Source organism: Ptychodera flava, chromosome 16 (genome assembly GCF_041260155.1).
Source record: "Ptychodera flava strain L36383 chromosome 16, AS_Pfla_20210202, whole genome shotgun sequence".
NCBI lineage: Eukaryota > Metazoa > Hemichordata > Enteropneusta > Ptychoderidae > Ptychodera > Ptychodera flava.
The window spans coordinates 40530828-40544678 of NC_091943.1; the positions used below are offsets into that span (position 1 = coordinate 40530828).

Below are 13851 nucleotides of genomic sequence, written 5' to 3' on the forward strand. Positions count from 1 at the left end.
GACAACTACAAAACAGGTATCGTTCTAAAGCTCTGACATTGCTCTTCTTTCTTGCAAAATGTTATACGCGTACCTACACAAATAACCTTTATAACAGTATTTCTAATAGAGATGACGAACATCCACAAAATGATTCTCGGTACTTGAGCGAAATCGATAAACTTGGGGTAGAAATGAATCGTCAATATTTCGAATATTTGTTCACTAATCGGACTCCTTGTTGGACATGACCTTCTGCAGAACACGTGGATTATGTTGACTGTCGAAATTCGTCGAAATTCACAAGACAGGGGCTTAATAAGCGGCCCAAAACTGCCGATCACACTTGGTGGGTAATTTGCGACACAGCGTGACCCGTACTTTATTAATGATGTCATCTGGTCGATGATTGGCTGAATGCCGGAATACATTATCATAATGAGTCTCCAATTTTGGAGCTGACCCGGACTGCTGTTTCTTAAAGGTAAATAATATTGCCTATGCCCTCTCAGCAACTCTCGTAGATTGTTATGTTCATGGTTCTTGGTCAGTGTAGTCTTTTCAAATTCAGGTAATACTCTCCTCTAGAGGTTGGCCAAATTTTATAAAAGTGGCATTTTTTGACATGTGTACAGTACTTTAATATAACATTAACCAGAATGTAGTTTTTAAAATAGCTACATGGTATTGTACAACTGAAATTCACAGCCAATGGAGATATGAACTTTACTTGACTCTGTAAAATGGGCCATTGTGAACATTTATTATTGTGTGTGCATCACTCATCAGTTGATAAGGATGTGAAAATTACCTATTGCTGTACACGTGCTTTAAGGCAGTATGCGCCTCAAAAGTGTAAGACTTAAACTTTTGCTCAAACTTTCCAGGATAAAAACTTGCAACCATTCTGTTACCAAATTAACAATAAAAATCAGGGGTCACCATGCAAAAGTTTGGAACTAGTGATAATTTGCGACATTTGAAATTCAAAATGGCCGCCATTCTGTGTCAACTCTATGGGGTCGAAAAACTGAGAAGATGAAAGTTTTTCCTTCTGTAAGAGCTTTAAAATGAGCTGTACAATTAGTAAATCAGAAAAGAATTGTAGAAATTTAAGAGTCAAACTATCTAACCCCAAGGGGAGTTCTACCTTGATTTTATCATTCTCTGAAACCTTCATTCTTGGTCTTGTATATGACACCTTGAATGTCATGGCCCTTTGTTTTGATCCTGTTGTCGTAATCGGTGTTTTTAAACATACATTTTGGAAGTAGGGATGTACTACAGAAACTCAACCTTTCTATTATGTGTTAATTTTTTAATACCTGTAAGAAATGCAATACTGTAACTATGGTTCTAGTGTTGTGACTTTAACACACATATCAAACATTTGTCTTTGCAGATTACAAGCATTTCAGGATGAGATGTTGGGAGATCAGGTATCAATGATATCCAGTGACATGAGGCTATAGGGGGACCTAGTGAAAGCAGACATCATCATCAGTGAGATGCTAGGTTCATTTGGGGACAATGAACTCTCTCCAGAATGTCTAGATGGTGCAGCGCTGTTTCTGAAAGGTAAATAGTATTGCCTATGCCCTTCTCAGCAGCTCTCTTAGATTGTTATGTTCATGGTTCTTGGTCAGTGTAGTCTGATAATACTCTCCTCTAGAGGTTAGCCAAATTTTATAAAAGTGGCATTTTTTGACATGTGTACAGTACTTTAATATACCATTTACCAGAATGTAGTTTTTAAAAAGGCTACATGGTAGTTTACAACTCTTTATCATGCACACAGGAGAAGAAATTCCGCAGATCCATCTCTGTTAAACATTCAGAATATTGAGGAAGCATTTCTCTTTCTTCCTTGCTGTGAAATTTGGTTGTTTCGTGTATGGTACATAGTCAAACTATGGTATTATATAAGAGCATGAAGACAGGAAAGTATCATTACATTGATTAGAATACTGAGGGGACCAGTTCAAGTGATCTTTTTTGCCTCAGGTCAGTCTGTGTCTGACATCGTAGAGGTACATGTGGAAATGACCTGTGAGGGCGCTGTTGCTCACCATCATCAGTGGCAGCATTCCTAACAGACCGGTGCATATTTCTATATAGATGATGGTATCAGGATACCCACGCAGTACACATCCGATCTATCAGCAGTTTCCTCACACAAATTATATCATGAAGTCAGGTTATGAAGAGACAAAGACAAGAATCCAGATGTAAGTAATTCTAATGTTGCCTTGTGGTGCATAAAACCTGTGAACACTATGGTCAGCAAAATCTCAATACCCTCACAGTAACAAGATCTCATCTTTGCCACCTTTATATATATTCAAAATGCACAAGTTTTTAGCTCTGTTGTCAGCTATGTGGAGCTTATCATATAGGCAGATTTTCCTTTGTCATCATCCGTCGTCATCAAAAATTGCCTTCTCTTCTGAAACCTCAAGTCCAATTGCTTTGAAATTTGAGATGCAGTTCACTTGGGGTAACCTCAGTTAAGTTTGTTTAAATGGTAGTGAAATTTGCATATTTGTATTTTTCGGCATTTTTTGCTGTTTTTGGTAAAAAATATTTTACTCTGAAACTGCATGTCCAATTGCTTTGAAATTTGAGATGCAGTTAACTTGGGGTTTGTTCAAATCGTGATGAAATTTGCATATTTGTATTATTTGGGCATTTTTGCTGTTTTTGGTTTTACTCTGAAACCACATGGTCAGTTGCTTTGAAATTTGAGATGCAGTTCACTTGGGGTAACCTCAGTTAAAGGGACAATGTCAGCCATTTGTCATGAATTTTATTTGATACGAGATAATACTTATATTGTTTGACATATCGAAAATACTGATTGAATGGGTAACCATGCATATAGTTGACCCTGGTTTTAGACACAGTACATGAAACCATCGAGAAAATGAATTAACAGGGGGGTTATATATTTGTCTTTAGTCCCTGTGGACGCAGTCTAGTGGGGACTTATAGATTGGGTCCCGTCCATCGTTGTGTCCATCCATCTGTCATCTATCTGTCAGCAGCCGTTTCTCTGTCACCCCTGAGCAGTTTTTTTTTAAACTGTGTGCAAGGATAAAGTACTGTGCCATACATATGCGCTTCAATTTATTTCATGATACCATCAATAAGGCAGCTGGGCGGCCATTTTGTTGTGATTTTTTCATGTATTTTAACCATAACTCAACTATCCCTGAACAGATTTTGCTCAATTTTGATGATAAAGTACTCTGGCATATATATGTAAGTCAGTTTGTGTCGTTATACAATCAATATGACAACAAGGCGGCCATTTTGTTGCAATTTTTTCATGTTTTTGAACCATAACTCAACTATCCCTTAACCGATTTAGTTCAATGTTGGTACACAGATAAAGTACCTTGGCATAAATAAGCATGTCAATTTATTTTGCGGTACGATCCAATATTGCTGCTGAGTTTTGTTTGATACGAGATACTACTTATATTGTTTGACATGTTGAAAGATTCTTATTGAATGGGTACCCATGCATATAGTTGACCCTGGTTTTAGACAATACATGAAACCATCGAGAAAATGAATTAACAGGGGGGCTATATATTTGTTTTTAGTCCCTGTGGACGCAGTCTAGCGGGGACTTATAGATTGGGTCCCGTCCGTCGGTGTGTCCATCCATCTGTCATCGTCTGTCAGCAGCCGTTTCTCTGTCATTCCTGAGCGTTTTTTTTTCAAACTGTGTGCAAGGATAAAGTACTGTGCCATACATATGCGCTTCAATTTATTTCATGATACCATCAATAAGGCAGCTGGGCGGCCATTTTGTTGTGATTTTTTCATGTTTTGAACCATAACTCAACTATCCCTGAACAGATGTTCAGACTTGGCACACAGACATTGTATTGTACTGTGCATGTGCATGTCAATTATAATCCAATGGGGACTGTGTCATCAGCGATGACTTTAATTTTTACAGAGTGAATAGCAAGAAGTCCTCCTGTGTTATGTCTGTATTGTAAACTTTGACAATGCCTCTTTATGTATGAAAAAGCAGAGTGTTTACATATTTAAGATAGAACGCTTTTGGGGACAGATATTCGGACTTAAACTTTTACAATTGTTTTCTGATCTACCCACTTGTGGAAGCTCATTTTTTGCTCACGTGTTTACACACGTGAGCATATGTCGCAGCGATGTCTGTCTGTCTGTGTGTCTGTGTGTCTGTCTGTCTGTCTGTCTGTCTGTCTGTCTGTCTGTTGGTCCGATATTTCAAAAACGGCCGATCAGATCAGAATCAAATCTGGTACATAGATTTAGTTTGCGAATGGCAAGAACTCATCAGTTTTTGGCGGGTCTGACTTGCATACTTTTTGCTCATTTGCATAATTAATGATTTTAGAAAAAACGGATATACATTAAAAACGACTGCACACAATTTGATGAAAATTGCTACAAATGTTGATCACACCAAGATATATCAGCAGTGGGAAGCATTAAGGGGTGACATGAAAGATAGTTGCTAATTTGCATATTTAATGAACTTTCCTAATCAGGGATATATATCTTATTAGACTGGATCAAAATTGACCAAACTTGGTATGTATATTGAAGATACCATGATTTAACATTATTGAAACTCGTTAAGCATTTTAACTTCACTCAATTCCCAATTTACATATTTAATGAACTTTGCCAATTAGGGCATATATTTGAATTGACTGAACCATTGTTGATGAAACTTGCTACATGTATTGAAGCTACTATGATACAACATTCTTGAAAGTCATTAAGCATTTTCTCTTCAGCAAATTCCTAATTTGCATGTTTAATGAACTTTCCTAATTGAGATATATATCTGAATTGATTTGACCAAAGTTGACAAAACTTGCTACATATATTGCAGATACCATGATACAACATTATTGACAATCATTAAGCATTTTTACTTAAGTCAATTCCTAATTTACATATTTAATGAACTTTGCTTATTAGGGATATATACTGGGATTTACTTGATCAAAGTTGGCAAAACATGACAACATTGATGATTATACCTGGTTAAAACAATATCGAAAGTCATTTCACATTTTCATGTCAGCTAATTTACAATTTGCATATCTAATGAGCTTTCACAGCTCGGCATATATGGCTTGAAGGACTTGGCCAACGGTAATTACACTTGCTATATAAAATGGTGATAAAATGACAGCAGTCAAAGAACTTTAATATTTTTATTTCAGCTAATTACATATTTGTATACTTCATGACCTTTGAGAATTAATCGGCGGTGATTATAGTTCATTATGTTGATCATAATACTTTCAATGAAGTTGCAAACATGTGGCAAAGGTTCAAATTTACACATAACTGTATGAAACACGTGAGCATTTTCAGTTCATATCTGGTTGTTGGGTGGTTGATATTTTATAAGAATTATGTCAGAATTTTGTAAGTTTTTAGCTCATATTTGGTATGTATATAAATACCAAAAAGAGCTTACATGGTGAGTCGGTGGTGCCTGTGTGTATGTATGTATGTATGTATGTATGTATGTATGTATATATATGTATGTACCGGTATGTATGAATGTGTGGATGTATGTCCGTCACTTGCAAAAGCTCCCAAACTGGCACACCTACCATCACAGTATTTGGTGCACAGGTAGACCATGGACCATAGGCCAAGGCTCCTTCATGCCAAGATGAAGATTTTTAAAGTGTTATTTTTCCACATTTTTCAGTGACCTTTGACCTCCCCTATACCTATACAGCTAAGGTATGGCAATGTCTTATTCCAGCCTATGTTGAAGTTCAATAAAGCCAGCGTCTATTGGACAATGACCAGTGGGGGACCAAATTGCAATCCACACTTTTGGGGGATTTCGCTTGACCTTTGACCCTGGCATTTTCTTGCAACTTATTTATTATGCACATTTCTAATTCTGGGCTTGCATATAGAGCTAGAGGTCTGAGTTTTGGTACATACACATAACTATGGGAGCAAAGATTTTTCACAAAATGTCACATGACCAGCCACTTCCTGTACCTCATTAATTATGCACATAGCAATTTTTTTAGCTCACATTTGATATATGTATATATAATTATTACCAAGATGAGCTTATATAGTATATGTTAGTGTGTGTGGACGTATGTGCATCCACATCAAAAACTCCTCAACCGCAGCAGCTACCATCTCAGTATTTGGTATACAGGTGCACCCGGGGGTGGAGATGTGAATTGGTTCAATGAACATGTCAGTGACAAAAATATGCAAATTAGATAAAAAAGAGAAAATCCATCAAATAGCTAAAATTCAGTAACCACACGCTAGATTTGGTTGAAACATGCAATGCAGATTGTTTAAGGTGACATTAGTTAGATTTGTAAAACTTGTAGTCAAATTTTGATTGTTGTATTTTTGGGGCAATTTTTCCGTTTTTGGTAAAAATCTTCTCTGAAAGTGCTCAACCCGTTGCCTTGAAACTTGGTATATATGATCCTAGGCTTGGTTTCTGTCAGATTTGTTAGTCCCCACGGACACCGTCCGGGGGACTTATAGGTTTGGTCATGTCCGTGCGTCCGTCCGTGCGTGTGTGCGTGCGTGCGTCCGTCCGTCCGTCCGTCTGTTCACGCAGATATCTCAGAGATGCCCGGAGCGATTTCATTCAAACTTGGTACAAGGATTACTTCATATGTCATACAGATTCACGTTGATTTGTTTTTCTGACACAATCCAATATGGCCGCCAGGCGGCCATTTTGTAATGATTTTTTCATGTACAGAGCCATAACTCAGGCATATCTCATTCCATTTTATTCAAACTTGGATGCGCATATCTAATTTTGAGCGAGCCAATAGAGCCAGAGGTCTGATTTTTGGTATATAGGGATAACTTAGCAAAACAATTTTTTTGACAAAATGTCACGTGACCTCGGTGACCTTTGACCTCACATATACATATTTGTCCATAAATCAGTAACCACAAGTGCTACAGCCTTCATGTATGGTATGATGGGACAGCTTATGACGCCACATATTGTACCTCATTAATTATGCACATATCTAATTTTGAGCGAGCCAATAGAGCTAGAGGTCTGATTTTTGGTATATAGGGATAACTTAGCAATACAATTTTTTTGACAAAATGTCACGTGACCTGGATGACCTTTGACCTCAAATATACATATTTGTCCATAACTCAGTAACCACAAGTGCTACAGCCTTCATGTATGGTATGATGGGACAGCTTATGACGCCACATATTGTACCTCATTAATTATGCACATATCTAATTTTGAGCGAGCCAATAGAGCTAGAGGTCTGATTTTTGGTATATAGGGATAACTTAGCAAAACAATTTTTTTACAAAATGTCACGTGACCTCGGCGACCTTTGACCACAAATATACATATTTTTCCATAACTCGGTAACCACAAGTGCTACACCCTTCATGTTTGGTATGATTGGACACCTTATGACGCCACATACTGTACCTCAATAATTATGCGCATATCTCATTCTGAGCGAGCCAATAGAGCTGGATGTCTGATTTTTGGTATATAGGGATAACTATAGGAGAGAAATTTTTTGACCAAATGTCATGTGACCTCGATGACCTTTTACCTAAACTATATGTTTATGTCAATAAATAAGTAACCACAAGTGCTATGTCCTTTGTATTTAGTAGGATGGGAGACCTTATGACAACACACGCTTTACCTCATTAATTATGTACACATCTTATTCTGGGCAAGTGAATAGAGCTAGAGATCTGATTTTTTGGCATATAGGGATTAATTAGCAATATAATTTTTTTTTTCAAAATGTCATGTGACCTCGATGACCTTTGACCTTGATTATACATATATATGCATATTCAGTAACCACAAATTCTATACCCTCCAATTTTGATAGGATATTAGACCATAAGATGTCACATCTTGTACCTCATTTATAATGCGCATATGTATTTCTTGACTGGCCAATACTGCTAGAGGTCTGATCTTTTTTCCCGATTTAGAACCATAACTTAGACATGCCTCATATGTTTCAAATTGGGAACAACGACATAGACCTATGTGCCCATAGATCTCAACATATACACTCCAGTAATACTTCTTAATGACCACATTTTCCTGCCCCATCAAGACTAATACTCCTATTACAAGTGGGGACTATGTCATTGTAAATGACTTGTTGAGTTAATGGTTGTATCACAGTATTCGATATATCTAATTCTGTATTATTTCCATTTTATATTCTGAATAATTACATTAAACATATTTCACTGTCTCCAGTACATTTCATTTAAGTATTTTCACTTCATGCACTTTATCCCTTTCACACATGTTCAAATATCTGACCAGAGAACAAACACTAAATAGTCCAGGATTGGAGCTACAGTGTCATTGACGCTATTTTTCAAAGTTTGTACCTGGACATTGACTTATGTCGTACATATACTTATTGATTTTTTAAAACAGTAAGAATAAATGTCACTGCGTGGCAGCGATTTTGTTACGATTTTCTCATGTACTGAGTCATAACTCAGACATATTTCCACCAGTATCATTCAAAGTTGGTACAAGGACATTGACCTATTTCATACATGCTCGTCAATTTGTTTCATGTCATGTAGCAGTATCATGTCAATTATTGAAGTTTCATAATTAGGCTGATATGTCAAGAAATACTGCATCAAATTTCATGAAACTTTGAACAGATGTTAAGCTCACATTGCTTTTACAGTGAAAAAGACAGTTATCAGTGTCATTCTAATTAATGTGTAATTGCATATGTTATGAACTTTCCTAATTAGAGTGATATATCCACAAATACAACGTCAAATTTGATGAAACTTGATACAGATGTTGATCTCATAGTGTTGTAAATACTGCATTAAACTTTATGAAATATGGTACCGGTGATAATCTATTAGTGTTAGGATAGTATGAAAAAATGTTTTGCAACATCCTGTCAACTAATTCCCAGTTGACTCATTTAATGACCTTTAGGATATCTTCAATTTATGTGTGGGTGAATTTTTTTTCTATTTGAATTTTATGGGCAATTTTACCCATTTTTGGTCAAAAAATCATTATCTCCCAAAGTACCGGTTGAATTGCTTTGCAACTTTATACTCTTCATGCTAGTGTTGTCTTTTGTATAATTTCTTTAAAATGTGGTGAAATTTTCGTATTTGTATTTTTTGGGACAATATTTCTACTTTTGGTCAAAAAATCATTTTCTCTGAATTAACTCTTCTGTTTGCTTTGAAACTTGGTACGCATGTACCTAGAGGCAACCTTAGTTGAGTATCTTCAATTTTTGAGTGAATTTTTTAAATATTTGTATTTAAGGAGCAATTTTTCCCATTTTTGGTCAAACAATCAGTTTCTCTGAAATTGCTTGTCCCATTGCTTTGAAACTTGGTATGCATGGTCCTTTCGTAAGCCTAGTTAGGTAAACTCACTTTGGCCTGCCACATCAAATCAAGCGTGAGCCAGTGTTATTGATGGTATGTTTTTTAAAATGCACCAAATAGGACATAGTGTGCTTCACAGTCTGGCAGGGACTTATAGATTACGTCCCGTTTGTCTGTTCAGCCGTCAGTCTGTCAGCAGCCATTTCTCTGTCACGCCTGAGCCGATTTTTTAAAACTGTGTACAAGAATAAAGTACTGTGGCATACATATGCATATAAATTTATTTCACTATACGATCCAATATGGTCGAAGGCAACCATTTTGTTGTGTATTTTTAATGTTTTTGAACCATAACTCAACTATCTGTGAACTAATTTTGTTCAGTGTTGGTACACAGATAAAGTACTATGGCATGCACGTCAATTTATTTTGTGATATGATCCAATATGACCACCAGGCAGCCATTTTGTTATTATTTTTTCATGTTTTTGAACCATAACTCAGCTATCCCTGAACTGATTTTGTTCAATGTTAGTACACAAATAAAGTACTTTGGCATATATATTCATGTCAACGTATTTTGCGATATGATCCAATATGGCCGCTGGGCAGCCATTTTGTTACGATTTTTTCATATGTTTGAACAATAACTCAACTATCCCTGAACTGATTTTGTTCAAACTTGGCACACAGACATAGTATTGAAGTGTGCATGTACATGTCAATTAATAGTGCGAGCAGGGACTCTGTAATCAGTGATGACTTATTGGTATTTATAGTATACAAAAATCAGAAATTAAGCTATGAAAGAAAAAAATGCCACTGCATTTTCCTGAAAGTCAATTATAGTGGCCGGTCAGTACAGAATTCAGTCTTAAAATAAACTTGACTGTCGTGGAATTGTCAGTCAAACTGACCAATGAAAACATTTGAATGTAAGGTCAGTTAGGGGTCATAGAAACAACCTACTCATACCCTTTTTCCTTATCTTTTCATTCTCTCTCTTCCAGTTTATCTTCACTGCACTTCCAAGTTTCTACTCTGACTCATTCTACACCAGTGCAAACAACCGGTCTATTGGCAGCATTGGGGTATCCTGCAGAGCGTCAGCTGGTCAAAAGAGTCACCGGATGACTGCAGATTCTCAGCTCACAGTCAAGATCCCAGGGAAATTGAAAGAGAAATACATGAAGAGAGAACGCAGTGAGTGAAGTCTGTTTTTACCCCCTCTTGTTGTCAAGAATGTTAGTTCAGTGATGTGTGCCTCAAAACGGAAAGTTTTAAAATTTGCTCGAACATTCCTCCATGAAACCCTAAGGGAAACTTCAAGCCATTTATTTCCTTAATGAAATGATAAAACCAGCTATCATTGTGCAAAGTTTTGAGTAAAAGAACCATATCACCTTACTTTTCTGTTATTGATTTGGTGTAAGGAATACCCATACCGTTTAATGTTGAAAACGGCCTTGATTTGAGGATGTCATGTTATGCAAAGAATGAAATGGTAATGTGACAGTATTCTGTGCTATGTGAGAAATAGTTTTCAAACTTTACAGTGTGAAGCCTACAAAAAAATTTTTCTGCAGCTATAACTTCCAACATGTGCTTCAGACAGTATTATCACATATTCACAAAACAAATTTGTAAGACAAGATAAGCAGAGTCAAGGGAGTCAACAATTTGTCATATATGAGTAATCATTATGCAATTGCTCTAAACCAATCAGCCTGTGAATGAGGTGTCACATGAGAATTCTTGCCCAATCAGGGATATTTTGATATGTTTCATTTCTTGTTCACCCTAGCTACCAGTCTCCTGAATCCCAACTACATGGTGCAGTTTGATGAATTCAAGAAGGCCTATGCCATTGTGCTTTACAAGTGGGATCTGAAAGAAGCCAGGTTGGACATCCTAAAGTACGTCTGTGCCCCTGAACCAGAGAATGCTGGGATAGGTAACTTTTCTATGTTACACCTCTGTGAGCACATCACATTCTTCAATTTGAAACACAGAAGGATGGTGCAAAAAGTAATGTCAAAATATCAATTTTCACATGGATCATAATACTTTTTATTAGCTTCCATTTGCCATACATATATGGCAAACTCAGAGGTTATATGGTTGAAATAAATCTGTGTGGGACATGTCTGTGTGCATGTAAGGTATGTATGGATGTATGTATGTCTTTCGGTCCATATAAAAAACTCCTGAAACGCAGCACTTGTTTGCTGAATTTTGGTATAGTGATGCCATATGTAGTGTAAATGTGCCATTCTTAAAATGAACCTGTCTGTCAAATGAATATGCAAATGAGGTAGAAACAATGCAAAAATGGTTAAAAATCAAGAACTCAGGAACTACTCATCTGATCATAGTCATATTTAGTTTTAGCTGCCTTAGGCCACACTCCTTTAACTCTGTTGATTTAATGTCAATATTGGCTGCTTTCTATTTTTAATGAATTTTTTCCTGAAACCAATGGTCTGATTGCTTTAAAATTTGCTGTGCGAGTTCCTTGTGATGACCAAAATACGAGTTATCAAAATTATGATGAAATTTGCAAACTGTATTTTTGGGGCAATTTTTGCCATTTTTGGTCAAGAAGTCTTCTTTGAAACTGTGTATGCCATTGCTTTCGCATTTTGCAAGATGATATTTGCATATTTTTTTGGTTCTTGCCATGCTTCCAAATGTGGTAGATAGGTGCAATGTAATAGGTCATTCATCCAAATTAAAGTACTGCCTGTGTGACTGATTTTGATATGAGAAGAGTGTGATTGTGCTGTTCCAGGCTGAAATTTATTTACTTGAATGATGCAATGCTAGAAACTTTGTGAGGTAAATGATATTGTAACTGAATTTGACTTACATTGTATGTAACTCATGTAATGTAAAAACCCTATCAATTTGACCTGAAAAAATAATTATGACTTTAAATAAATGAACAATTAGGAAATCAACAATACTGAAATAATTTTCTTTAGAATTATTAGCAAGTTCCACTATTTAACAGTTCATAAGTGAAATGCTTACCAACTCAAAGGCAACTTTCCTGAAACCCCAATATAGACATATTCTTTATGGTACATTTATTGTTCTGTGTACCGGTATGTTATCAATGACAAATTGTTGAAAATAATTTGTCATGATAGGTTTGTTGAATGAATAGAGATTGAGAAAGTCCCAATTTTCATTTGTATTCAGCTTGATAGTTATAAAATACAATGTTTTAAAGAAAAATAGGGTGGTCGAATTAAGAGGGTGGTCAAATTGATATGGTTTTGCAGTAAATCTGGACTATAGGATACTTTATGTGCTATTTATAGCAATTAATACAATCTGTGTAAACTGTGCATTGAAAGTGCTACATAATTCTTTATAATGCTTTTGATGTACTTGAACTTCTTAAGTTGCAAACATTTGTCTCTTCAGTGTGCTTTCTCTTAGTACTACAGTCTCAACTCATTCAGCAGGACTTATTTAGTTTATGAAAAAATAGCAATGGTAATTTGAGAATTAAAATGTGCTTGAATTATAGAATGAAAATACTGGTAAAGAAAATTTACAGTGACTGCTGCAGTTTCTGTATAAGCTGACAGACATGCTGTATTACGTATGATGTGAGATTGGTAAGTAAAGCATGTTTACTTCAATTAGAATATAATTAACTCTTATATTAATATAAGCAGCAGTATCAAGCTGATATTTATAAGTTGGTCTCTTGGAGGTTCTAGGCTGTAAATGTATGTATGTATGGATGTTTGTAGATATCAGTGTGTCCTCTTAGGAGAGGTGAAAAAAAATTTTGAGTCAAAATGAAGAAAATTTGACTTGCTGAGCGTCACCTCATGCATGAAAATGGTTATAACTACATCTCAGTGCAAGAGGCAGAATTTGTTGCAACTGAAAAATTGATATACTGCTGCAGGGCAGAGTGGTTCCTATACACTAATATACTTTAAGGATAGGAAATGTATGTCTGCCCTGTCTCAGGGAAGATTTGTAGATATACACTTATGCAATGTTGTAAGGATAGGAAAGGTATGTCTGCCCTGAGGGCAGTTCTGATATGGTGTGCCCTAAGGACAGATTAGTAGATATATACACTTATGCAATTCTTCATTACAACCCAACAGGTATCATTTTGTGGTTCTATAATGCAGTGAAACCTGTCCTTGTTGACACCTCTTTATTAATTAAGGACAAATTGTTTGAAGAGCGAATTTTACCAGTATATTATGGACATTGCTCTATCATCAACATGTTGCCATTCTGAAGGGCGCCCTCGAGTGATAGGTTTCACTGTACCTGCATCATCAACATGATCTCTGCCATGGTCAACTGCCACCAAGAGGCAGATACGTTTAGTAGATATTTCTCCAATGTAGTCTGGAGAGAGCCCTTCTGGTATGGTGTTTGACTGTAAATTTTTGTACCATTTATTTTTTGACC

The 13851-nt window shown here is 36.1% G+C and overlaps 1 protein-coding gene across 3 annotated transcripts in view; it reads left to right on the forward strand.

Moving 5' to 3' along the window:
- Window positions 1–13851, forward strand: part of LOC139114837 (uncharacterized) — a 72621-nt gene that overhangs the window by 14918 nt on the left and 43852 nt on the right. For all 3 annotated transcript variants that reach the window (XM_070676784.1, XM_070676782.1, XM_070676783.1), the window contains 5 exons: window positions 1382–1557; window positions 2098–2207; window positions 10410–10602; window positions 11204–11353; window positions 12938–13028. The gene's annotated coding sequence lies outside the window, so the exon portion shown is untranslated. The remainder of the gene's footprint in view (window positions 1–1381; window positions 1558–2097; window positions 2208–10409; window positions 10603–11203; window positions 11354–12937; window positions 13029–13851) is intronic.